The sequence below is a fragment of the Urocitellus parryii genome, chromosome 6 (assembly GCF_045843805.1).
Source record: "Urocitellus parryii isolate mUroPar1 chromosome 6, mUroPar1.hap1, whole genome shotgun sequence".
Lineage (NCBI taxonomy): Eukaryota > Metazoa > Chordata > Mammalia > Rodentia > Sciuridae > Urocitellus > Urocitellus parryii.
The window spans coordinates 176,492,948-176,497,911 of record NC_135536.1 but is presented as its reverse complement, the minus strand read 5'-3'; the positions used below and the strand labels follow the sequence as shown (position 1 = coordinate 176,497,911).

The window sequence follows — 4,964 nt, the reverse complement described above, 5'->3', positions numbered from 1 at the left end:
TGCCAGGCAAAGGGAGGAGAAGAAAAGAAACTGCCAAGAAAGACTCTCAAAGGAGCAGCCACTACTGTTACATTGCTTTGGGGGTCTTAGACAAAGTCGCCTGGACCTCAGTATCCAAATCTCTGTGAAAATAATGAATTCTACCTCTAGGGTGCTGTGAAGATTCAAGGAGATTCAGGGCAGGCACTTGATGGTTCTCCAGGGAGAAGCTAAGTTGAAGTCCCCCAATCCCAGCCATGCCATTTCCTCATTTTTTCATGCTGTATGGCTTTTTCTTCCAGATTCCTTGATCCAGAACTCAGCCCAGTCTTGATCTGTTAAAAAAAATACAGGAACAGTGGGTGATAATGCCTTGTGCCACCTTCACCCTCCTTCTGCTCAGAACACCTGGGTCATCTGATGTCCTGGGTGCTAAACCTGGGCTGGGAGCCTGGAAGAGTCTGAGGCCAGCAAAGGAAGGAGGTTCCAAGGCCTCTTGGAAGAGGAGGAGGGAAAGAAGCTGGTCGCAGAGCTGGAAGGACTTGGGAGAGAAACCCCAGCGGCCCACATGCCGCCTGTCACTTACCAGCTTTCCCTGCAGAACACTTAGTCATGAGGCTGTCCCCTTCTTCCCTGGATCCGCTCTGCTTTCAATTGCCAGAGGCAGCAAAAGACTTGAAAAGCTGTGTGTTAATGGAGAGAAGACACTGGACCAGGCTTCAGAGAACCTGAGATGTGGATCCAAAGAGACTTTTTAAGACCTGATGCCATAGCTCTATTATTTTCTCTCTTTGAGGCTGTTTCCTCATCTGCAAAATGAGGTTTGCAAGTTCTGCCCCAGATAGGGTTGCCAGATTTAGAAAGTAAAAATATAGAATGCCCAGTTAAATTTGAATTTCGAATTAACAATGGATAATACTATAAACATGGTCAAATATTGCATGTAACTTACTTGTGATAAAATTTTTTTCACTCTCTAAAAAAGTCCTGTATGTTCTTGGGCACTGCTGTTTCCAGTAGTAATCAGGGATGGTAAATATAAATGCCTCCAAGTAAAATAAAAAAATAACATCTAATGTTTATTTTCTACACTGTAATTACTAAATGGTGTCCTAAGTGTTTCATATGCACTCCCTTATCAAATACTCACCCCAACCAGTGTGCTCAGTTTCCTCATCTATAAAATGGAAATAGTGTACTCACTTCATTAGCAGATATGCTAAAATGGAATAATACAGAGAAAATTAGCATTGTCCCTGCACAAGGATGTCATGCAAGTTCACAAAGCCATTCTTTTTCTTTCTTTTTTTTTTTTTTTCTTGGTACTGGGGGTTGAACCTAGGGATGATTTACCACTGAGCTACATCACAGCCCTTTTTATTTTTATTTTGAGAAAGGATGTTGCTAAGTTGCTGAGGCTGACTTTGAACTTGCAATCCTCCTGCCTTAGCCTCCCAAGTTGCTGGGATTACAGACATGTGCCACTAATGGATGCACATTCCATATTTTAAAAGAACTAAAATCAGCATACTACTGTGATACATGCATACCAATGTTTATAGCAGCGCAATTCACAACAGCCAAATTGTGGAACCAGCATTGGTGTTTGACAAATGGAAAAAGAAAACATGGTATATATACACAATGGAGTTTTACTCAGCCATAAAAAAAGAATGAAATTATGTCATTTGCTGGCAAATGGATGGAGCTGGAAAACATCAGGCGAAATAAAATAAGCCAGACTCAGACAGTCAAGGGTCAAATGTTTTATCTCATATTGAAGCTAGAGAGAGGGAGGGAGAAAGAAAAATAAGTTAAAAAAAAAAAAAAGGAATCTCACAAAAATAGAAGAGAAACCAATAGAGTTGAGGAAGAAAACTGAGAGGGAAAGAGAAGGGGAGACATGGGGAACTACTGGGGACAAAATCTACCAAATTATGCTATGAGCATATACACATATACCACAATGAAACATATATATTTATAATGCACTAATTAAAATAATAATGAGGGGCTGGAGTTATGGCTCAGCAGAAGAGCTCACACATGCGAGGTCCTAGGTTCGATCCTCAGCACCACATAAAAAATAAATAAATAAAATAAAGGTATTGTGTCTGACTACAACTTACAACTAAAAAATAAATATTAAAAAAAAATAATAATGAAAATGAGAATAGTAATGTGCCCTATCTTGAGGATTAAATTAGCTAGTACATGAAAAACACTTAGAACAAGGCCAGGCAAACACTCAATAAGCAATAGCTGTAATTTACCCCATTATGCAGATGGGGAAACCAAGTCTCAGAGAGGCAAAGTAACCAACCTATAGTAACATAGCTAGCAAGTGGCAGGATCGGTTCTCCCTTTTCTTGTTTTCAAATCTGTGGTCTTTCTTCCAGTAAAGCACTATCAGCCCATGTCTACACAATCACTTTTTTTTTTTCTTGAGTTCTCACTGAAGATGTGAACTCAACCAGAGTCTGCCTTTTAAAAAAAAAGAAAAGAACTCAGGAGGCTGAGACAGGAGTTCAAAGCCAGCCTCAGCAAAAGTGAGGTGCTAAGCAACTCAGTGAAACCCTGTCTCTATATAAAATACAAAATAGGGCTGGGGTTGTGGCTCAGCGGTAGAGTGCTTGCCTTGCACATGCGAGGCCCTGGGTTCGATCCTTAGCACCACATTAAAAAAATACATAAGTAGGGCTGGGGATGTGGCTCAAGCGGTAGCGCGCTTGCCTGGCATGCGTGCGGCCCGGGTTCGATCCTCAGCACCACATACCAACAAAGATGTTGTTTCCGCCAACTAAAAAATAAATATTAAAAATTCTCTCTCTCTCTCTCTCCTCTCTCACTCTCTCTTTAAAAAAAAAATACATAAGTAAAATAAAAATAAATATTAACAAAAAGCAGGGGGCGGGGGGGGGTAGCTGGGGATGTGACTTGAGTAGTATAAAGCGCCCCTGGGTTAGATCCCTAGTACTCCCCCTCCAAAAAAAAAAAAAAAAAAGAAAAGAAAAGAAAAAGAAAGAAAGAAATAGAAAACAAAAGAAAGAAAAAAGATTAAAACCACACCTACAGATTCCTCTAGCAAAAATAGAATCAAGCAACCAGCATCCAGGTCACCTTATGCAAGCTGGGAAGGTATCAGATTGAAACACTCCCAGGAATCTCAGAACTCAAACTTGATTCATGTAAACTTCTCCTGACTGGGAGTAAGGTATAATTAGAAATATGCAAATGTATGACTTTGTTCAGTGCTTGAGGACCTTATAGATTTGGATGGAGGAGGGGCAGGTTGCACAAGGTCAACTGGTCCAGTCACCTGGGTTCAGGCTGTTTCCTCATCTTCAAGAAGGAGTAGAGGTAGTGCCTTACCTCTTAGGTTTATGAAGGGAGGACAAAATAAGAACTGACACAGGACAGGCCCAAGTGTGCAGTAAAAGTTAGAGTTTGGTTTTTCAGATGTGGCAACTGTGTCCAAAAGCCATTAGGTGACCAATTTGAGATCAGCTAATAACTGGTAGCACTAGAATTCAAATCTGGCAGTCCAACTCTAGGGCCCTCACCCTTCACAGTTAAGCCAAAGTCTTTCAAGGGGCTGTGCATTGATGGATGTATAAAAGATGATTTTAATAGTGCCATAAATGGTCATTCAAAACAAGCCAGGCAAGGTGGTGCACACCAGTAATCCCAGTAACTCAGGAGGCTGAGGCAGGAGAATCAAAGCCAGCCTGAGCAAAAGCAAGGTGCTAAGCAACTCAGTGAAACCCTGTCTCTAAATAAATTACAAAATAGGGCTGGGGATGTAGCTCAGTGGCTCAGTATTCAAAACAAAACCACAAAATACTTTGACAAAAAATTTTAAAGATATATAAAATAAGAGAAAATAAGCCAAGTGCAGTGACACATACCTGTAATTCCAGCTACTTGAGAGGATGAGGCAAGAGGATTGTAAATTCAAGACCAATTTGGGCAATTTAGAGAGAGACCCTGTCTCAAAATAAAAAATAAAAAGGGCTGGGATAAGGTTTGGTGGTAAGCACCTCTGCAGAAAGAAAGAAAAGAAATAAAAAGAAAGAACAGAAAATGCAGAATGACTAAAAAGCACATGACAAGATGCCCAACTTTGTTAGTCATAAGTTAAATGTAAATTAAAACCACAACAGGATGCCATTTTACACCCACTAGAATAGTTATAATAATGAGACAATGACAATATTAACAAGAATGTGGAGAATTAGAAGTCTCAAATATTGCTGATAGGAATACAAAAAAAGATACAACCATTTTGGAAAACTGTTTGGCAGTTTTTTTAAAAAGTTAAACACAAATTTATCATACAACCCAGTAATTCTACTTCTACGTAGCTATCCAAGGAAAATGAAAAAAAAAAAAATACCCAGAAAAGGCGAATCTTCAATGATAGAAAGTACATGAGTGTTTGGTCTGGGGATGTGGCTCAAGCAGTAGCGATGCGTGCAGCCGGGGTTTGATCCTCAGCACCACATACAAACAAAGATGTTGTATCTGCGGAAAAAACTAAAGAATAAATATTAAAAAAAATTTTTTTAAAGTATATGAGTGGTTACCTGGGGCAGGGAGGTAGAATGGGATTGAGGGTAGGAATTGGGATTTCATTGTAAACAGCCATGAGAGATCTTACCAGAGTGAGGAAAATCTTCTAATGGATTGCACAGCTCAAGAAATTTACTATAGGGCTGGGGATGTGGCTCAAGCGGTAGCGCGCTCGCCTGGCATGCGTGCGGCCCGGGTTCGATCCTCAGCACCACATACCAATAAAGATGTTGTGTCCACCGAGAACTAAAAAATAAATATTAAAAATTCTGTGTGTGTCTCTCTCTCTCTCTCCTCTCTCACTCTTTCTTTAAAAAAAAAAAGAAATTCACTATAAATTGGGCTGGTGGTGCATGCCTGTAATCCCAGCTACTTGGGAGCTGAGACAGGGGGATCAAAAGTTTGAGGCCAGC

At 40.2% G+C, this 4,964-nt stretch overlaps 1 non-coding gene across 1 annotated transcript; it reads left to right on the top strand.

The window, feature by feature from the left end:
• Positions 1-1,174: 1,174 nt before the first annotated feature.
• LOC113179004 (U6 spliceosomal RNA) lies at positions 1,175-1,281 on the top strand. Its single transcript, XR_003300300.1, has one exon. It is a non-coding gene; the product is annotated as a U6 spliceosomal RNA (small nuclear RNA).
• The last annotated feature ends 3,683 nt before the right edge of the window (positions 1,282-4,964 follow it).